The sequence below is a fragment of the Canis lupus genome, chromosome 30 (genome assembly GCF_003254725.2).
Source record: "Canis lupus dingo isolate Sandy chromosome 30, ASM325472v2, whole genome shotgun sequence".
Lineage (NCBI taxonomy): Eukaryota > Metazoa > Chordata > Mammalia > Carnivora > Canidae > Canis > Canis lupus.
In genome coordinates, this window is record NC_064272.1 from 24,930,180 (window position 1) to 24,953,426 (window position 23,247).

The 23,247-nt window shown below is 42.0% G+C and overlaps 1 long non-coding RNA gene across 1 annotated transcript; it reads left to right on the plus strand.

Annotated features, from left to right (window-relative positions):
• Positions 1 to 1,543: 1,543 nt before the first annotated feature.
• On the plus strand, positions 1,544 to 21,751 carry LOC118352857 (uncharacterized). Its single transcript, XR_004810724.2, has 3 exons — positions 1,544 to 1,660; positions 18,509 to 18,564; positions 21,261 to 21,751. It is a non-coding gene; the product is annotated as an uncharacterized LOC118352857 (long non-coding RNA).
• Positions 21,752 to 23,247: the final 1,496 nt, after the last annotated feature.

Sequence of the window (23,247 nt, forward strand, 5' to 3'; positions counted from 1 at the left end):
ATAAAATCACAATTTTCACAATGTGCAAAGCACTGGCAAGGTGCTGGAAGCTCATCACGTGGGTGCCCCCCAACCCCCCCTCCCCGCTCCAGAGGAGTTACAATCTAAACATGCGCAAAAAAGGAGTAATCAAAGCAGCACTGCATCTCCTGAAGTCATCTCATTCTCTGCTTTGACTTCAACAAGGTGAAGAGTGTTGTCTCTAGGAGACCACTATTAGGAACCACCTTTGCTGCCCTGGTGATGGAAGGAGGACACTGGGGAGGCTGATTACTCTCTTCATTAACCAACTAATACCTTGGTGGACATTAAATGGTGACGTTCCACAGAGATAGTATATCTAGCTAGATAATCAGGGCCTGGGAAGGCAGACAGATAGTCTCCCCACTCTATACTCTCTAGAATTACTTGCCATCTCTTCCCGTCCTTCCGTATTGAATAGCTCTCTTTCCCTTCTCCTTTTCTGCTTAACCATGACTCACGGGACCTAAAAAGGATGAGAGTTACTCAAGGGGCATTTCTTAGGGCAATGCCAGAAAGGATAATAAAATGTCAGATGAAATCATGAGTCACCTTAGTTCTGAAATGCCCTATCCTAGGAGAAAAATGTAATAGACACTACAGTAAGCTGAAACCTATCACGTATACAGAAAAGCACATCCCTTCACCTTGAATCTTCCATCCTCCTCTCCCTCCCCTTCTTCCTCTTTCATACTTTAGTAAAAACTGGCACATGTGGTGGGGCATGGAGAAGTGCACAGGAGTGGAAGGAGAGAGACTCAGGATTCTAAGCACAGCTGGGACATGACTCAAGACAGAGGACCCAGAGGTCAGAAGCTTTGGAGGTGGATGTGGATACATCTTACTCTTTCTGCCTCTGCCCAGAAAGAGCTAATTGTTTGGTCAACATGCTAAATAAACTTCATATAAGTTAGGAGCCTATACAGTAAGTTTCCTTGCCTTTTTCTTTTCCTACTCAAATATGGTTGGTTATTCCACAAGGGATCCACTGGGGTTCTAACTTTTGATCAGAATTATTCTAGAATAATATACATTTTCACAAATGACCTCCTGTGCCTTGAAGAGATCATTTTCTTGATAAGCCCCCTGACTCTCTTTTTGCAAGTCTGGCAGCGTAGTTTATTGGCTTTGTAACATGAAGTTCTTGCCATTAGGGACTGAGCTAAGATCACCAAACTATTTCCCATCCATCCTTAGTTGAGCTTTGAATCACAAAAGTAGTAGAAGGCCCAGCGTGATATCTCTTCCGAAATGAGCAATCCCTTAATTAAACAGAAGTAAATAGAGGTTACAACGTGTTCCTTAATTAAATAGATGTAAATGCCCAATCTCTCTGCTTTCCACACACATCAATTTTGCATCATCTCATTTTCCTGTTTGCCCAGTGGAAATGGGAATTCTGAGGCTCTATTTTGGTCAAAATCTCCCAAGTGTGCCTGCCTGGCTGCGCATTCAATCATGCATATTTACCTACTTGTTTACAGAAATCTGCAGCTAATGTCTACTCTCCCTTTTTTGCGCAGGCTTAGGAACTGCTATGAACCTGACATAAATGAACCATTGAAGAGAAACAGCCCTGCCTTTGCCTAACAAGACATCTTGATTCCTGCCTTGGAAAAAACATACCCGAAGACATAAGGTAAAGGGTGTGGTGTGAGAAGGGGCAACACTGAGCCCTCTGTGTGGCACTAGATGACCTCAGAGTAACAGTATCCTAAGGCTGCTGCCTTTCTTTATGCCTAGTCTCCAGTTTAGGCAAACTCTTTCTGGATTTGGGAATATGATCCATGGAAGCTATGATGATTAATTTTATGTGTTGGGTTTGGCTAGGCTACAGTGCCTAATTGGTCAAATGCTAGTCTAGATGTTGCTGTGGAGGTATTCTATAATTGTCACAAACATTTATGACCAATTGGCTTTAAGTAGAAGAAATTACCCTCCATAATGTGGGTGGGCCTCATCCAATCAAGTGAAGACCTTAGGAGCAAAAAACTGAGGTTTCCTGGAGAAGAAGGAATTCTACTGACCAGATTTTAAGCTGGCCTACCCTACGCTTCTCAGACTTGCCAGCCCCAACAGCTGCCTGAGCCAAGTCCTTAAAATAAATCTCTCTCTCTATATATATGCATCCTATTGGTTCTATTTGTCTGGAAAAACCCTGACTGATATAGAATCCATCTGAATAAGATGAGAAGAACATAATTACAGTTTAGAGAAAGCAGCCCAATCCAATCACAGCTCAAAGTGAGCTCATTGAGAGTGCCCTTTAAGTCACTAAGGAGGAGTAGGGTGGAGAGAAGAGAACCAAGTCCACACCACGTAAAGTGGTGAGCATGTTTAGGCAGCTTTCATCTCCTTGCTAGTTCCAGTGAGGCCAGCAACTGGCCAATCATAAATTGGATGGTTATCAGAGGACAGCAGTGGGTTAACAACCCTTTAACTGAGTCAAACTGTTAATTGGAACAGGATCCATCTCAATTTATTCCTAGAAACAGTTCTGCTTTTCTGAGGCATTAGGAATAAATTGAGGTAGATCCTGTTCCAATTAGAATTTATGATTAAGACCATCATTTCAGGGGACAAGCTAAGCAAAGCCACGCACATTTGAAAATCTGTATGAGTGAGGGGTCTTAAATAAGAAGGTTACTTGTGAGAAGAAAGTCATAATGATCCAACCTCCCTGGTGATTTCTCCCCAGGCCCCGAATTTCCAGTAAGGCAACCGACATTTGAAGGTTAGGTTCAAGGAGTATTTTTCATTGACTCATAGGATTTCAAAGCTAGAATAAACCTTTTATAAATGAGGGAGGCTAAGTTCAGAGCAGAGAAATGACTTGTTCAACAGTGACAACAACCAAGCATGCTCTTTGACCAGCTTCCTCTCCACTTCAGCCTCAAGAGCAAAATGAGTCAAGAGTTGAAACAACTACCTCCGGGTGGCCTCTGCTTTGTTTTTTTAAATCATTACCGAAAAGCCAATGTGCACTTTTCACTTTTGACTGGAGTCAGTGGGTAGAAGGATGATGTGTGGAGCCTGGCTTTCAGTTCCAGTGTCTTCAGCTGAAGGGAAAAATCACACTCATGGCACCTCCCATGCACCAAGCAGTCTGACAGCCATCTAGCCACGTGTATTAGAACACTCACTACTCACCTAGCACTGTGCTAAGTATTTTACAATAAGCCTTTACAACAACCCTCTGAGTAGGGTCCTATTCTTACTCCCTATTCACACAGAGGAAACTGAGGGACAGAGAAGTTAAAAAGCTTATCCAAAGGCACACAGAGAATAAACGGCAGAGCTAAGGCATGAACCTGGGCAATGTGAGGCCAGCAGTCCCCACTGAATCGTGATACTTATCATTGTGATATTATTCTCAACATTATTCAAACTAAGGCTCAGCAAAGTTGAAGAACTGGCCCAAGATCAACGCCTCAGCTCTTTTGCGGGCAATCTGTCCCCAGATACTACTGCTACAGAGCTTTCCAACACTCTCTCTCCTGATGGTCTTCACCATCCCATCTTCCCTCTGACTGCACATGTGACTTTGACAAACTGATTTCCTGAATTAGTTTCTGAATTCATATTCTGGGTAGATTAATCCAGTTCTTCCCTTGTGGAGAGAACAGGTGTCGGGGCCAACATCTTTGTATAATTCAGTCCTGAGGAAAAGACCTATGGGTCACTCCTCATTTCCCATACTTCCTCAAACACAATCACAAGTACAAACTCTGGAACTCCAGCTCATACTCAAGCATTTCTAAACCCTATGGAACCAGCCTAGAAAGCACCATTAACAAGTACCCCCATATGATTCTGTTCCCTCAGGGAAATTTGGGAATTCTGGATAAAAATGACCTTTTGCTACCTCCTTCAGCCCCCAAATGGCACATTAAATGGCAGCACAATGTCAGAGAGACCTGGCTTGGAATATATGGGCTTTATACAAAAAACACTTGATTTGGTCACTGCTCTGTTACTTACCAACTATACATTCTAAGTTATTTAACCTTTTGATACCTCAGTGTTCTTCTCTGTAAAATGGAAATAATAATGGTATCTACTTCATAGCATTGTTCCAAGGAATAAATGAGATAAAGCATATAAAGTACCTAGCACAGTGCCTGTCACAGAGGCAGGGATCAATAATTGTGGGGTGTCTTTTATTATTATTTCTAGTAGTCTAGGAACTTACATTCCAGATAATTCAGTATCTCCAATTTTCAGAGGGGCAATTTCAGCCTTTGGCAGTAGGTACAAGAACCAACTGGTCGGGAAGGGATCAGGAAGATTTAGGTACCCCTAAAATCATACCATACACTCCTTTAGGAGCAGATAAAGCAGTGAAGAGTGCACCCAAACTCCAAGCTGCATGGGCTCTCACTTCTCCCTGGGGCGCAGGGCTCACCTCTGCAGCTCCAGGTCCTATCTGAGCCTGTCACAGTGACCATAGCTCCTACGAGGACTCGGGTCAAGTCCATTGACTTTAAAGAGCTCCTACAGGTCCCAGAAAGCAGAGAGCTGGGAAGGAGTGTTCACTTGTGACTGTCCTGTTAACCTCAAGAGTGGGGAAGCCCTGAGCCTCTCTAGCAGCTCTCAGGTCTGGCTTGGTCAGAAGCACCACCTCTAAGTCAGTTCAAGCCTAACCCCAGACCTAGACCTGTAAGTGGGGTGAGGGTAGGGACTTATCCATTCATTCACTTCCATAAATTTTTTTATTCAGTCCCTGCAATGGATCAGACCTTGTGCTAGCCCTCTGGGTACCTGGTCCTGCCCTTCAGGAGTTTACTGTCTTACAGGTAACACAGACAAATAAGCAAGGGTCACAAAGAGTGGGTGGTGAGTGTGACAAGAGATAACCTGAGACTGCTTAGAAAATTCTTTCCAGTTCTGTCTCAAATCCTCAACACAGCCCACAAAGGACAGGGCCACTTGAGTCCTGGCCAAACCCACAAGCTCCATTTCACACCCCTCTCCCACTTGCCAACTACTAGGCTTCTTAGCCATTCGGTGAACAGACCAAATTCTTATCAGGTTTCGGACCACACTTTGTCCCCACCCAACTCCTCCTATTGTCTAGACTTCCTAACTGTCCCTTCTGCAGGGAAACTACCCTCAATCCCCAGACCAGAAGACTTCCAGTCACATTTATCTTTGTATCCCTAGCATCTGCCAGAAACACACATATTTTGGCTAAATATTGAATAATACATCATTGAGTCCCTTCTCTCTCTTGTGCCATATGTCCAGGCAACAGATGTATCCACACCTCTGCCATCACTTAAAGAACTTTTCTACCTGCTTCAAGATGCCATTCTTTTACAACAAAAATCCGAGTAGATCCTATGAAATTACAGATGTTCTTTTAGCACTAGCCAATTCAAATTCTTATATTTGTGTTTGGGCCTTCTCTAATAGAAATAATAAAGCACTACTTTAATAGGAGAAACATATCCAGTCGTTTTTATATTATTGGTTGTGGTGGACATTTAAAAAAATTATTTATTTATTTGAGAGGAGAGAAAATGTGCGTGCGAGCAGTGGGGAGAGCCAGAGGGGGAGAGAATCCCAAGCAGACACCCCCCCCTCCCCCCCCCGCCGATGACCCTGAGATCATGCCCTGAGCCAAAATCAAGATTGGGATGCTTAACAGACTAAGTCACCCAGGCGCTCTGGTTGTGGTGAAGTTTTTAACAGCAAATCTTTTTTTCCCCATTACCTGCTGGTGAGCTGGAGATGGCTGCTGAATTTCGGGGAATTTTGTGAGCTGATTGTTAGACATTATTAAAAAATATATAAATGTAAACTTAGGTAAACTATATTAAAAGCAAAGGTAATAAACATGCAAAACGCATCACTCCCTATTTATTTAAAGACATTTTACTGCTATCTATAAGTCTTGAGGTTATTTATATCGTATCTGTGTGATAGGTGAACATACTATATAATGGTGTGCACCTACTTCTCCTTTCCTGACTCTGCATTTAGTGACATCACGTTGGTAGCTTGAAATCAACATGGTGGAAGCATTTGCCAAGGAAATCAGCAAATCATACAAAAGAAGGCTTATTAATTTTTTTAGGGAGCCTGTTTTTAAGCATTTACCAGCACATGACTGCCACTAACCAAAGATGAACAAAGTTCTGATTTCCAGAAGTTTGCAATCCAGTGGTGCACAAGCGTTCACACACGCTGTCACACAGTTAAGTGTGATCCAAGGCAGAATGGCATGCATTAAATGGAGAAATGGACAGCAGCCAGGAAGGGGGTGGCTGGGATCTGATTGATTTGCCTTTGAATGTGGGACATAAGATGAAAAGATTCACACAGGAGACCCAGAACATCTGCTTTGCCACCTAATTTTTTTTTCATCCTTATTAATTCTTCAGGAAGATCTTTATGTAGGCACCAAGTTTCAGCCTGTGATCAATTTAAATGCTTCCCTTAAGGCGAGGTGCTTAGCTTTCTCCCTTGTCAGAAGATCAATATGTACAGGTCAGCCTGTTTGAATACATCAGAGGGCTGGGAATGCCTCCAAAGATGGGTGCTGAGAACCAGGCAGTCACCACGGTTAGTAGTAATTTGTCCTGTTCATTCCTGGAGCTCAGTAAAGTGTGTATTGATTTTTCTGCCAAAGATTTACCAATTGGAGGCAGTAACCCCCAAAAGCAAGATAAAATATGAAGAGTATTAAAAATACACTGGACTCATTTGTGTGATTATAAAGGCCAAGAAACTTAAACAATTTAAAAGAGGAGTGAGGAGTTCTGAGCCAACCAAGCTGCTAGTGGAGGAGAGGATGCTACGTTTCGCTCCCCCAGCACATTCGTAATGGGGTTGTCACGGTTGCTTTGTTGAACTTTAAACAGTTTTATTCCAATTTAACCTGTTTGTAGCACTTGTTTAAGAGGAAAAGGTCTGCCATTTTCAGGGTTTTAATTTTATGTACAAACCCATGTGTCCATATACGCATGAGTCAGGGAGTGAAGGGAAATGATACGAAGGGACAGGTGAAAAGGCAGAAAAGGAGGGAAGAAGGGGAAAGAAGAGAGGACGGAGGGAGGCGAGAAAAAGAGGCAGGAGGGCAGGGAGGGCGGGGAGGAGGGAGGCGGCAGAGGGAGAAGCCAGGATGGAGACAGCCGTGGACCAGGTTGGGCAGGAACACCAGCCTCGGCCTGGAGTTGAATCGCAGCGCTGCCACCTGCACAAGTTACTCTTCCAACCTTAGCCTCGGCTTCCTCATCTGTAAAATGGGATGAAAAAGCCTACATACAGGTTTCGGGAGAATTAACCGAGCGCACCTGTGTCAAGTTCAGTAAGTGTGCACGCCGGGGTATCTGGGGGAGGGGGCGGGGGGGGGGAAGGGGTTGGGGGTTGGTTTGCGTGCCTTTTTCAAAGAACACAGCTTCTCCGCTGCGTCCCGCGCCTGGCCTCCCTGGAAGGTCAAGGTCGGGCGCAAGCAGCCGCCCAGCCCCGAGCCAGCCCCAGCCAGCCCGAGCCAGCCCCGGGCGGGCGCCGGCGTCCCCGCGGTTCCAGCCGCCAGGCGGCAGCGCGCAGCGGAGGCCCGGCCCCGCCACCAATGAACTTCCCACAAAGACAGTTTGCTTCACCCGGATCCCAATCCATAACCTTTACTGGTCTCTGTAGAGTCATTACGACCATTAGGCTGTGGACTCAGCACTGCTTTAGCTCTTAAGTTAATACAACCGAGACTTTTTTACTTTCCTATTGGGAAGGAACATGTGCAATTTTAGTGATTTCTTAGATCATTCCATAAGTAAATCAAATATTCTTTCAAGCCCAGTTATCAAAATTGTGTCCTTTGATACCACGTCTTCCATCAAACTGCAGTAATCCAGATCAACACATTTTAAACCTCTGCTATCTCCTAATATCATCCCTACTAGATAGAGTAATTAAATTTGTACTTTTTTTTTACAAGTCGTACTCAATAAATCTGAATAAATTAACAACGCATTACTAAGACTGCTACATTAAATTTGCATAGTGCATTTAATGAATATGCAGCTGCAAGTGAAAAGGTCTGCTACTGCGAACCTTCTACATTAGCATAACTACTTCCAGCATGTTTCTTAAATAATGCACTCATTTGCACATCACTGACTTGGCTAATTCTAACTTCAGTCAGGGTAGCCTTGTAATTAAGACTCTTGCTTTAATTTTTAATGAAGTTTATGTTACATCAATCCTGACAGTAATGAGGGGACATGGAAACAAAAAGGCTGCTAATAATTAAATTCACAAACCAGTTTGAGGGATAATAATTCCTGAGGAGAAATTACATGACTAATTATTAATTAAATATTCATACTATTGCACAGCCATCTCACTTAACTGCTCTTCTTGTTGGTAATAATATTGAGATGTGGACGCCTTTTGCCAACCATTCGGAGTTTAAGGTCTCTGGTTAATTTTAGTGCGCCATTAATCAATATGACACAAAAAATAAAATTGTTTTAATTGGTATCATTTTATTGTGTCTAAATATTACTACAGTTGGTTTAGTTTGTGGAGAATTAATCTAGTTAGTCGGTGCCTGTTTTATGGAAACATAAATCCAGTTTATATCCATAAACATCTAATGGCAGGACAACTTGACCTTTTTTTTCGTAACATTACTGTTTACAGATAATTACACCAACTCTTTAAAAGGTTATTTAATAGCTTTGCATTCATCACAGTAAAATGAAAAACATGCAATATTATTTAACTCCAGCCTGTTCTGAGGAGGTCTCTGAGACCCCCATTTACCCCCGCTGAAAAGTAAGCAATATTAATGTGTGGGTTTTTAGGAAATGTATGAGTGCTTTCTTTGAGTGTGCACAAACAGATTTACATGTTTGGGTCTGGATGTTTGAATGTCTAATTCATAACTGAGATGGGGTCTGCTAAGGAAGAAGATATTTCCCATATGTACAACTTTCCATCGCAGGAGAACACGAGGATGGAGGTTTGCTGATCCTGGATGTCAGAAATGGCAGCAGTTTCCCTACAAAACCCAGTAAACAAACATTACAAAACCAGAGAAATTGCTATGATGAAGCCTAATGGGCTGCAATATTTATTGAAGACATGCTTATTTTTTTCCTTCCATTTTCTAAATGGTATTTAGGTGTCTGCATTAACAACAAAGAAGTCCCCATCCGTGGGCAAATTTAGCAAGGATGAGAAAAGATTTACAATATTTAAATGGATAACATTAATCATTAGATTAAAACAGATCATGGCATTTGTTTCAAGCTCTGATAGATTCCGGACAAGATGCTTCATGGAGACCATTATGCATATTATAAAATTAAATAGACACAGAAAAGGGACCTTTATATCCTGCAGGGGCATTTGGAAATTCTGAGCCAGGGCAAACATTTCATTTCATTTTTCTAATAATTCAAACTAGTTGATTCATCAAAGTGAAACAAGTCTATGACCATAAACCATGGGGCAAGGATTCCCCTCAGCTACTCTTGTCACTTTACTACAAACTGACAGGTTTGTAGGGCATTATTACTGGGCCTGATGTGTATCAATCGCTCCCTTTTACTAAATCTTAAAAATCTTTTTAACTTTTTTTTTAATCTGCTCTCTTAAGCCAACACCTGAAGGCAATTTGAAAAGACCACTCACCATGAAATAGTTTACTGGCGCGGGTCAGCGTAAAGATGTCACAGCAAGTCCTGGGTCCCTGGTCCTGCTTTTTGACTCCTTCATTTGAGGAAAGCCTTCTATGTAAGAAACCCTACTTGAGTGGCAGAAAGTCCTCCAAACTGGGTGAAGACCACAGAAGTGACTAGGCTTGCTGGCAAAACTCTGGGGTACTTGTTGGGGAAGAACCTGCAGAGTCCTGCCTCTTTCTCCTTTCATTGCTAAGCCCATAATGTACCTATCTCCCAGGTGTGGTAGGTTGAAGAAACCATCCAGCATTAAAGAGACCAGCTGACCAGAAGGACCTTATCATCTCCTTACAGGGAAGGAGCCAGAATGCCAGAAAAGGTTAGGACTTGGAAGCCAGACACCCCTAGATTCTAATCTCCGTAGGCCTTAGCGAATAGCTTTATAACCTCACCTAGCCAAATCATTGTTTTCTTTTCTGAATGGGGATGATCATGTCCCCTTGACATGTTTTTGGGAGAATTAGTCACACATACAAGTGCTTAGCACTGTGCCAGGCTTATGAAAGACTGCACAAAATGCCAGTGATCATTATCATTGTTATTTCTTCCAAGCAAGATTGTCAGATTTTATCATTATTTGGAATAATTTGTCTCATGTCTATCAAGACTCAGTTGGTTGTGGGAAGAGGGAAGAGGTAGTCTATGTTAAAAAAAGTCTGCCTACCTAAAGGTCCATTTTGTGATGGAATTCCAGAAAAAAAAGGAGCACACTGTCTCAGAAAATATTTAATGAGCATCATCAGATACCTGTCTTAAAAACCAAGTGCCTGAAGGATAAAGCCTTTTCTCCCACTTTTTTTCATGCTTCTATAATAAATGTCCAAGAAAGGACCACACAGATGTTTACCTGTAGCCATACCAGGTATAGTAGCTGGAGAAAAATTTCTGGTGTCTGGCTCTCTCTGGTCCTTTTCTAGGAAGGCATGGAATGGAGAAACCTCAGATTCTGAGTTAGATAAATCCTAGCTCCTTCCCTTTACTAGCCAGGTGATCTGGCTAACTTGGCTGGCCTTTCCAAGCCTTGAGTGTAACATGAGGAGAGCACCAGGTACCCCTCAGGATGATGTTGATGGTTAAGTAACGTATGTATGAAAAAGCTCAGGTGCACAGTAACTGTTCATACGATCCCTTTTCCTTATCCCAGAATTAAGCCAAAAATTTCCTTATGGGGCATGAAGACTCATTGCTGAAGGAGGTTTATATATGAATTTTAAAGTTCTTGAGTCTGGTTCTGTAATATGACATTTACCATGGGCTTCCCCCCCCCCCCGCCTTGATCAATCATCCCTTGATCTTAGAGGTCCATTTCTGCAGTCCAACAGTTGGCCTAAATTGTTATGAAGATTAAAGAGTTTTTATTTGGGGGCACCGGGGTGGCTCAGTCTGTTGAACATCTGATTCTTGATTTTGGCTCAGGTCATGATCCCAGGGATGGAGTCCCATACTGGGCTCTGTGCTCAGCTGGGAGTCTGCTCTCTCCCTCTCCTTTTGCCCCTCCCCTCACTTGTGTAGGCTCTCTGTCTCTCTAAAGTCAATCTATCAATCAATCAATCTTTAAAAAAAAAGAGTTTATATTTGAGAAACAACAGTGTCTGGTATATAGTGAGTATAAATAAATAAACATTTTGAAACCATGCTCTAACAGTGTAACCCCTAAAAACCTATCCATTCTCATTTGTACCCTTTCCACCTGCTCAATACACTTCATTATCACTAAATGGCAGATGCATGCAATTTCCTACCTCTATGCCTTTGTAAGTGCTGTTTGCTTTGCTTTAATGACTTTCTGTTTCTACTTGACCACCTATCAAACTCTTATTCATACCTCAAAACCTAGCTAAACACTTACTTCTTCCACAAAGGCTTCCCTCGTAGCTCCTTCTCTCTTGTCACTTCTCTATGTGCCCACACTTCTGTTATACTTTGCACACCATACTACAGATAACCTGTTTGCACTTCTCCTACCGGAGAAGGACTGTGCATGATCTTTGTACCTCCAGTTCCTAGTACACTACAAGGCACATGTTGGCACTCCTCAGATTATTCGTTGAAGTCACATTGAATTTATGTGACAAACAGCGATGCCATGATAATATTTATAAACCTTCAATACACTTTTCACAATAATGGAGTATTTAGTGAACAAAGCTTTTTTTTTTTTTCTGTTCTTTTTCTTTTTTTTTAATTAATAGGTGGAAAGTCCATGCTAAGATGAGAATAGATGAGTAGAAATAGGGATGGGAAAAGGTTGGGAGGAAAGTGCTCAGTTACAAATGGCAATTTCCTACAGGATAGGATAAATTCAGAATGAACTATTCATTGGCTTTATCAATGGTTATTTGGTAACAAATATAAAATTCCTGTCTGAATTTTAATTAAAAGAACCACTAAGTATCCCAAGTCAGTTGGCACATGTGTATAATTTTTTGTTCACAGTTATAAAATTGTCTGTCATGATGTTGAGAATTGCCTGAACCCAAAAGGCTATAATGCAGCCTATAATGTTGACATCCTTCCTCCTTCAACACATTTACATGTGGTATTATTTCAGCTTGGTTCACCTCTCCTTGATTTGTCTGTCTCCCTGTAAAGCCTTGTTGAAATTCACACCTTTTATGAAATTTACTGATTTAAATCATTTATATATAACCTACTTCTATCTCCGCCGCCCCCCCCCAACAAAGATTCCTACTCTGCATCCTCTCTCTGATCAATCCTGTCCACCCAGTGCTGTCCTCCTTCCTTTACTCACTATAACAGAAGTATTTGCTCCTTTTATTTTATAATTTTGGTAATACCATTGTAATGATTGTATGATGTATGGACTATCATAGTTTACTTAAATATCCTGTCATTGGTTGAACAGTTGGGTTGTTCTAATTCTTCACTGTTAGGAATGGTACTATAATAAAAAATTTTGGAGCAATGAAACCTTTTTAAACTTTTACTATTTTTTCCCTTAGAATAGAGTCCAAATAGTAGAGATTTTGATATTTTATTTCCCTGGGAAAAAAGCTTTATCTTCCATTAAAACTCAAGCATCTCACACACATTCCTGAATGTATTAGATTTTCTTATCATGAGGGGTGAGTGATAGAAACAGTATCTTCTTAAAGGGTATTTTCTCTACTTTTCCCTTCTTTGTCTCCCTTATCTTATTTTCCCTCAGAATCTACTTAGAAATCAAACCAGAAACACCAAAGTACAAACCTTAGGAGAACAATGCCAGTGCTGCTGCTTCAGCACTATAGTTCCTGGTGAGTCAATTTGCATCTTTACCGGATCCTCTCTTGTGGTAAAACTGTCTCAAGATCCCATCCAGTGCAAAGATCTTTGAATCCCTAAACCTCCACTTACTCTGCTTAGACCCAGCGCCCCTTCAGGTGCACGCCTGCCTCTCTGCTTTCATAATCAGCAATTGAAAAGGTTCAATCCCTTGTAACTGAGTAAGTAAGTAAATAACCAAATAAATATGGGTAAATGCTTCATTATACGCAAGTTTCTTTTCTCCTTATCCCACCTGGAGATATAAATTAAGGTTCCATAAGATTTTCTGGAAAGTTAACAATGCCTACTTTTATAGGTCATGGCATCTCCTTTTATTTTGCAAATGTACTCCCTATACCCCTAAAAGTTTAGGATTAAATTCTCAGGATGCTTCTTCTGCCTGTGGCAGTCTTAGTTGTTCAGGGCCAGAGGAATCAGTCCCCTTTCCCATGTTGCACTTCATAACCATAAAAATAATTCCCAATTGCCTCATATTTTATAATTTGAAAAGCACTTCTACATGTTATACCACTTACTCTTCCACAAATCTATGAGTGCCCATCCTTACCCTATGAAGGAGGAAACAAATTTTAGAGTTACCTGCCTAAGACGTGACAGCCAGACCCCTCAAACTTGGATCCAATGACTGCAGATTCAGTGTTCTGTTGCTGGCATACAGCTACCTGGAAAGCAACCAAATACACTAAATGAACCAGATAAACCTGCATTTATAAACATCAGAAATCTTAAGAAGATATTTTAATTTGGAGAAATCTATGGTTCTTTCCAAGATCAATTTAAAAGCAGCCTCACTATACTCTGTTAAACACGAACCTATATAATAAGAAAGATAATAACATACAGAATTTAACTTTAAAATACCTATTGAAAAAATAATAATAAAATACCTATTGAGAATTCACTATGTCCTACCACTGTTAAACACATTATATATGAATTATTATCTCAATCAGTCCTTATATAACAGCTCTTTGAGGAAGGAGCCAGTACTCTTCCTATTTTACAGATAAGCAAACTGATTTGGAGAGGTTAGTAATTTGCCTGAGTCACACAGCAGACATGGCGGAGGCAGGATTTATACCTGCTGGGGTTCATAGACATGGTTACACATTGCCTCTCCCAATCTCTCATGATGGAAAATCAGATCTCGGGATCAAATGCCTAACTTGAATATTCTCTGATTAAGGTTGTGGATGGGTTGGGAGATGGGATTAGGTACCACATTGCTCCCATCAGGTACCTGGCTCCTTTCTCACTATTCCTACCAGGTCTCTTCAACACCAACAGAGACAGGATAGGTGCCTGGAACCTCCAGGACAAGCCATTTTACTAGTTTTGACCAGCTCTGATGGTTGAAAATGTCTCTTGCTCATATTGGGCTAAACCTTGGCTCCTGCTGGCTTCCACCCATGGATTCTATTTTAGCTTTGAGGCTCCAGAGAGAAAATCTAATATTTCATGTAAGCATAGTACACCCTTTGAGTCTGCTCTTCTTCAGAATAAAAAACTACAGTTCCTTCAGCTATTTCTCCAATGACTTGATTTCAACCTATTCTGATGAACACATGTGTTTTAAACTAAACATGATTCTTTAGATGTGGTCAGCCCAGAGAAGAACAGTATTATGTCCTCCCCTCTTCTAAATACTCTAAATCTGCCAAACATACCGACTAGCTTCCTTGTCCCCATTCTGCTAGGTCATACTGAGTTCATAGACTACACAAACCCTTATACTCATGTCACACGAGACACTAATGAGTTATATATCCCTAGTGCTTGTGCATATGTCTTCTCCGGATCACATGCAAACATAAACTCTCACTTTCCCTGTTTTACTTTATCTTGTGTTGAAGTAGGTTTGGCTCATGAATCCGTAAGCTGCTAAGATTCTCAGACAGTTTCATTCAGGTCATTGTAGAGAAATCTAATTCAGCCTTTGTAATAGCCACATCATGGTCTCTAGAATTAATGAGTCACAGTTTATTTAGTATCCCCTTACAGACAGGAATAAAGACATTTGTCTTGTTTCTCATTTGTTTGGCCTCTGTAAGCAATGTTACAAAAAATGTACTTGTGTATATATCCTCACATATTGGTGTTTTATTTTGAAAAAATAAAGTCAAAAGCAACAGTGCTAGGCCAGAGGGTATATATGCAGTTATAGAAACAAATTAAGAAAAAAGTAGGAGAGTAAGAGAAGTCTTTGAATTTTCACATAATGTACATGCATTGCTTTGATAAGCTGGAAAAAGAGGTTTAAAAAAAACAGTGAAAAATTCTTAAATCTTTTTGTTAATAAGCCTGCCTCAATAATTGTTTCTTTCTCTGCACTCCTGAAGTATTTACTATTTGCAACACTCACTATTTGTTCCACTCCTGAGGTAATCACAAAGGACATGACCACCAACCCTTCTATTGTAATAATGAGCTGTCATTCAAGACTTTCATTGCCATCAGCATCTTCAAGACCAAAGAACTCAGGCTTGGAGTCAAACCCACCAGAGCTCAAATTCCAGCCATTTACCCATGTACCAAGTGCGTGGCCTTGAGGCATTACTTAGAAGCTCTACGTTTCAGCTTCTTCATCTGTAAAATGGGTATAATGGTTTACTTACCAGTTTTCAGAATTAATAACATGTATGTAAAGCCCCTGGAAGAATACTTGGCACATACTACTACTGGTTGGTTAATAATTGCACGTACTACCACTACAGATAGTCAGAGGTAGCATTAATTGAATGCCTGTGTGCTAGGTACTTTGCAAAGCACCTTGCATGAATTATCTTAAACTTAAAGCTGTAACTCACACAGGTAGCCACTCAATTAATTTCAGAATATGGTAGGTAGTGTTATGACCTCTATTTTATAGATGAGAAAAGAGAATCAGAGAGGTAAAGTAAGTACTCTAAGGTCACACAGCTAGTAAGTTAGAATAGGGACTGGAACCCAGTGTGACTATAAAGCCTTCACTGAGTGAATAGCAATGATCATAATTACTACTAATCTTGTTGATTGCCTTAATTCAGCCATGAGACTTAATGAAACCTCAGGGTGTCCACTTGAAGAATGAGTGAGCAAAGGGCCCAGCCCCATTTTAGGCTGTAACCAGCACCCACATCCCAACAGGCTAGAATAGCCTAGGTAAGCATCATACCCCTCCTCTGGCTAGCCACAGAGTGGAGGGGGAGGGGGCCAGAGCCTGACTGTGAACATCTCTGACATGCCAGAAGGTGGCAGTGTGGTGGTGCCTGGAGCGTCCTGACTGACCAGAAGCACACTGGAGCCACTAGCTGGGGTCAGTAAGATGGCTCAGTCACAGAGGAGAGGGGTTTGGGAAGGTTTACTGTGTTCATGAGGGGACCGCAGTCCTCTGGGCTTAGAGTTCAAATCAGAAACAGAGCGATAGCTCAGTGGTGATGACACGGTCATGGCGATGGGTCATAGAGGGACCATAGGTCTGGGGCCACAGTGCCTTAGGGGCTCACCCCACAGAGTCACAGCCTGAGGGGCCCAATATCCCCGCCAAGAGATTTGGTATAGCTAAGCCAATAGCTCCTGGGCATCCACATCTACTACCAAGGGAAATTGGGAATGGAAGGAACCTGTATTCATTTGGTGGATTCAAAGTCTACATCGACCTTAGCCAGGATTCCAGGGAATATACTGACATCTCAAACTTCGGTTTCCATACCCTGTGTTTTGTGTTCTAGCAGAAGATTCTGTCTCTTAAAATCTTCCTCCTGATTCAAAAGAATGTCTCGATTTAAAGTTAAAACCAAACGACATGTCACATATTGCAGGTGAACAGCAAGGACAAGTCTTTTAGGTCTACTTTTCTATGGCCGCTTTGTGTGTCTCTCTGCACCAATTCCTGTACTTTCCTGATCTCTCACTCGCTCAGTCTCACTCTCTCCCTCTTTGCTCTTACAGTTCAGAAAACTGCAGTATGTGAACCTCAGTGCGTGTATCTCTGTAAAGCAACCACTTATATAACTCTTCCAACCATTATCTAAAAATGTCACTGCACTGTGTTGGTGATTTTTTTAGGCTTATGTTTACACTCGGCACTTCAAACGTATCACAGTAAGCCTGTTGAAACTTCTAATGTAAAAGCTCAGAAATTCTAATAAGTACTAGACTACACTCACAAATAAAAACATTCTTCTGAATTCTCTGCTGAAGGATTTGGGGAAAAGAATTAGAACAACAGAGATACTATTGCTCCAATTAAACCAATTTCTGCTCTTTCCAAGGGTCTTCATTAAATGAGAGGGAATAAGTACCAGGTTAGGTGCCAGAGACATGAGCAGAAGTCCTTGTCTGGCCACTTGCTGGCTGTGTGAGTTGGGGTAACTTGGCTGATCTTTCAGAGCCTCCTCTAAAAGGGGGATATCTGGAACTTCAAGCAGTCATCCGGAGGACTGAATGCAAGGACTATTTTGAAAGCAGCAAAGCTGCCTTAGGCCTCCCAACTGAGAGCCTTCTCTTTCTTGTCCTTTGATGGTAATTATGCTTTGATTAGCTTTCAAGATATGGACCTTTGTTACCCCTTTTGAATGGGCCTCTTGGTAGAAGGAGACTCAAAACTAGGACTCTTTCGTGCCTCCACCACTCACTGAGTTGTCTTGGGAAAGCCATCTTTATCTCTGCATCTCCATTTTCTTATCTCAGAGATATGGGGTTTGAGCAGCTGATCATAAATGTCTCTTCTCAGTCTGCGATTTGGGGTTTAACCTTTGAATTTGGTAGCACCCCTTTGTGAATTAGCTGAACCTATGACGAGACAACAGCACTTCTTTTTCTGTACTGGCAGATAATCTAGCTGGTGGGTTCTGATTCTTATGTGTTTTTCTTCCTGCTTTGATCCATGCTTTCCAAGGTATGATCTCATTTCATTCTCATAAGAATCTGGTGAGTTTGGTTAGGCAGGTATTACTGTCTGGCATCATTTTGCAGATGGTTAAAATGAAGTCTCTGGGGGAATGGAGAGATCCGCCTAGATCACTAGGTACTTTGAGAAGTTCTCTGGACTCTGGGAGACCACTGATTGTGCAGGGAACTGGTGGGCCCAGAGAGCCACCTGTCACCACTGCACTGCATCCACATTTGTCAGAGCCACTGTCATCTCTTGCCAGGGGTATTATAATTTATAATAGCTGCATAACCAGACTCCCTACTTGCACCCTTCCCCACAAACAGTTGCTTCTGAACTGCGGGCCAGAGTGCTGCTCTAAAAATATAAGTCAGAGCAGATTCCTCCTCTGCTCAGACCCCCTCCACAGGCTCTCATCCCACTTAGTATCAATCCTTACACTGGCCCCAGGCCCAGCTGTCCACCTGTGTGAACCCCTACACATAACTGCCTCATTCACTCCATTCCAAACTCATTAGTTTTCTTATTGGTCCTTGCACATGTCAGGCACCCCCAGTACCTTTGCACTGCAGCTCCCTTGACCCTGAAATGGCCTCCACAGGTATCTAAGCATTCATCATTCTTTTATTTCCTCCAGGCCTCTGCTCAAATACCACCGAATCAGAAAAGCCTTTCCTGAACACCTGTAAAAAGGTATGTTCCTGATAACCTGTACCTTCTAGGATTTTTTCCGCATAGTACTTATGACCTGCCAGTATATATCATCTACTTTTAAAATGCTTACTGTTTATTGTCTCTTTCTTCTTCTAGAATGTATGCTCTCTGAGGGCAGGGATGTTGGGTGACATGTTGCAAGTGCTTAGAACTGTTCTGGTACACAGTAAGTGCAGGATAAATATTTGTTGAACAGATGAATGAACCAAAACAGGGCTTGAGAAATACCGCCTGAGAAATGTTGAAGAACAAGTGAAAATAATCCATTTGCCAAGCTAAGTAAAGGAACTGGCTATCAGAAAACAGGCGGTTAGCAGAGCCCCAGGGTGGGGCTTTACTCATTCCCCAAAGTTTGCCTGGGTTTACTCAATGGGAGGAATTCATGTGTAGATTGCTGAACCCTGTCAAATTAAGACAAGATTGTATTCAATATGGATGAGGCTCAGAACAGTTCTACGTATTATCATATGCATGTATCTCTGTACTTCTGCCCATGCTTATCCCTCAACCTTCAATGCCCCTCCCCTCTTCATCCGCAGCCCCCAGCCCAGGGAACTCCTGATCAGCCTTTAAAGCTACTTCTAACCTGGATTTTCCTGACCCTCAAGCTGAATTTGCTGGTTCCCTATCTGTACTCACTACCTTGTGTCATATTGGTCTATAATATTCTTTATTCTTCCTTGATAAAGTATGACTGCTAGGATCACACTTTCAGTGCCATAACCAGGACAGGCCCGGCAAACCAGGACAACTGGTCACCCTAAGTGTGAGCACCCTAAGGAATCCTGTATTGCTTTTTTTTTTTTTTTTTGTCTTTCCAGAGTCTAAATGAGATCTGGAGCATCGAAGTAGAAAGCTTGTAGATGGACATTCCTGTTTTTAGGGGCTAGGCAGAGTTCTCTTTGAGCCTCTTGAAGATGATCTCTACAGCTCAGAACAAAGTGAGAAATATCAGTATGAACAAATGCTACAAGAAACAGAAGTTCTTTTCATGCTTACCCAGCAGGCTGGTAACCTGAAGGACACATGCCTTCAAAATGCAAACCAGATACACAGGTGGTTCTCAGTCTTTAGGATCTTGCTGCCTAAAGTGTGGGATGTGGTCCACAAGCAGCAGCACATCTTAAGCCTTGTTAGAAATGCAGAATTTTAGGCCTTCCCCTAAACCCACTGAATCAGAATCTATGTCTTCTGAAGATCCCCAGCTGATTCATATACACAGTAAAGGTTGAGAAGCACTACTTCATGGCAGATCAGAAATGCCTGAGGATCAATGTCAACATAGACTTCACCAGCCTAACGCCTGCACATTTTGATTTGGTAGGAATTTTCATACCTAGCAAAGATCGAGAACTGCTAGAAGTGTCTTTATCCCATTTCCTATGTTTCTCAGAATACCATACTTGGATCACCTGCATCTGGTATTTGCAGAAAATACAGATTTCTGAGTAATACCTGAGAATATGGAATCAGAATCTTGGTTAGGCCCTGAAATCATAGTTTCAATAAATTTCCCAGGGGAATCTTATGTATACCAAAGTTTCTGAACCTCTGCCCTAGGAAAAGAAATGGTGGAGAATGAACAAAGGTGCTCCTATTTTTTTGTTTTGTCTTTTTTAACCTGTCTTCAGTTCCTTCACTAAAGACAAAACTGACATTTTGTAATATTACTCTTTTGAAGAATCATTCTCTTCTATTTTTAGTGCATGTGGCTTAGATATGAGTGGCTCTTCTAGAAGTAGGCACATTCACTGAGCCTGATTGGCGAGATGACTTCCTCCTGCCCACCGTGATTGCTTCAAGGTTGGGCACATGACTCAAAATTAGTCCATTTCTAGAACTACTGGGGAAGAGGCAGTCTTCTCCTGGCTTCCTAAGCTGTTGCATGTGAGTCTTGGGCTGCTGGCAGTCTTGGCTAATGTTTGTGGAAGCCTGCCAACACAGAAGAAAGCTGAGGCAGATGGAGGTCCGGAGAGGTAGCAACGTGGAACACCTGCCCATCACAGAGCCCTGAGAACCTACCTCGTTAATTCAGAGCTGACCAGAGCACATCTTGATTTTAGGTATTAAATGAAAAATGGATTCTGTCGCCAAATAGATTGTGAAATAGCACACTAAACAAATTTCCACAGAATTCACTTCTAAGGACTTCTTAGATTCTTTAACATGACAAAGCACACTGTGAGTTTCTAAGGTGTGTTTTACAAACATGGATTTAAAAAATCATACAGCATCTTATGGTACAGTGTCTCTGGAAAAAAGCACAGGTTAATGGTTTACAAAATGTTCTTACACGTATTTTATTTAATCCTTCCAATGTTTTTGGAGGGTATCACTGTTGGTATAGGTGATGAAAATTAAGGTCAGAGATTTTAGGTGGATTGCCCAAGGCTGCCAGCACACACCATCCTGCCCCCATCCCCTACCATGGCTGACCTCGCCCCACAGGGCTCAACCAGAGTGCGATGGTGGGGGTGAGGCAACCCCCCCCCCCCCCATTGCCTGAACTGTGGTCTTTCCAGTGTTCTCTGCTACCTGAGGTGGCATTTCCTGGAATAAAGATGAGCCAAGGAGAGTTGGTTGGTCTGTGTAGATATAGCAAGATTACAGCAAATTATACATATGTTAATAGATGCAAACGTAATACAAATAAACTCCTGGCCTTTCTTTTTCAGGTGGCTCTTCAGAAAATCTTTGCAGAGACCATTACCCTAGGAAATCAGAAGCCAGAAAGGAAGTTGCTACAGGAAAAATAAAAGGAAGTCCTAGCTTGTCTTTCCAATTTAAATCAAGGTTCCCATGAGATTAAAAAAGGGCAGTGTACAGGCTTGGAGCATCTCTTCTAGCTGGATAACATTAATCCCGCTGATGCTGTGCCAGTACAATCATACAGTCCAAGGGATTAGTTTTAAGGATTAAATTTTGGAACTTTTATCCAAATCAAACTCAAGAATGCCACCCAGATTGATCATGTGCCGGGTCAAAATCCATCTTTCTATCAATGCTTAAAAGATCCCAAATGACAGGGATCCCTGGGTGGCGCAGTGGTTTGGCGCCTGCCTTTGGCCCAGGGCGCGGTCCTGGAGACCCGGGATCGAATCCCACATCAGGCTCCCGGTGCATGGAGCCTGCTTCTCCCTCTGCCTGTGTCTCTGCCTCTCTCTCTCTCTCTCTCCTCTGTGACTATCGTGAATAAATAAATAAAATCTTTAAAAAAAAAAAAAAAAAAAGATCCCAAATGACAAAACGAGAAAGTAAAATGGGGTCTTCTGATTTAAAACCCACAGTCTTTTCACTACTCCATATGAGAAGGATTTAACAGGAAAGGATAAGGTTGAAATACCAGCTTCACTGAGATTTAGCTGTGTGGCCTTGGGCAAGACACACAACCTCTCTGGACCAGTTTAATCAGCCATTGAACGGAGGAAATAATGTCTGTTTGATAGCAGCACTGTGGGCATACATGACACAAGTTATGTGAAACTGCAGTTTGAAAATCATGGCATGGCAATGTTCTTTTTTTTAAATTTTTTATTTATTTATGATAGTCACACACACAGAGAGAGAGAGAGAGAGAGAGGCAGAGATATAGGCAGAGGGAGAAGCAGGCTCCATGCACCGGGAGCCTGACGTGGGACTTGATCCCAGGTCCCCAGGATCACGCCCTGGGCCAAAGGCAGGCGCTAAACCGCTGAGCCACCCAGGGATCCCCATGGCAATGTTCTTTATTTATACCTCTACTACCGTTCTACAACTAATAATAAGGTCATAACAGAAATAAATATGAGAGTATTAGAATTGGAAAGATGAAGATACAATAAAATTGAGACTCTTCCCCCTTGACATTGTCCCTCATCCAGGTGTTAGAAACACAAACATACTTGTCTCTATTATCTATGACTTGATTTAGGAAAATGACGGCAGACACCGGTCAAAGTTGCTCCTCATTGACAAAATGAGCTCACACCTATGATGTTGTTTCATTAATTCCACGAGATTTCCAAGTACACTCTCTGTATCAGGCCCTATGCTGAGAACTAATGAAGCCTTTTGGTCATCACCCACGCCCACATGAAGAGGACCAGGTGAGGCAAGTCTCTGCCAGGCAATGGCATTCCGCACACAGGCGCTTGCCTGCCTTCCTAAGCCCCATGCAGAATCACACAGTAACACAATTTCTTCAAAGAGAGTCCTTTTGGGGGGGAATCCCTGGGTGGCTCAGTGGTTTAGTGCCTGCCTCCAGCTCAGGACATGATCCTGGAGTCCTGGGATCGAGTCCCACATCAGGCTCCCTGCATGGAGCCTGCTTCTCCCTCTGCCTGTGTCTCTGCCCGCCCCCGACTCTGTGTCTCTCATGAATAAATAATAAAATAAAATCTTAAAAAAAAATGAGTCCTTTTTTTACATGGTATCCATTAGGGGGACAGTCCTGGTTTAAAATCTTTTCCCTCATTTTCTGACCATGGGCTACGTTTTATTTTGCGTTTTTTTTTTAATTAAAAAAAATGTTATGCCGAGAATATAGTTATCATAATTCTTGGCACTTTGAGATTTCTTATCTTTTTACAAATTTAATTTGGCATTCAGCATCTGCCTTTTGGCTCTCAGAACCAAGGTACAGGCAGAGGCTCCAAGATGAACTTGGCAATTTAGTTCAACCAA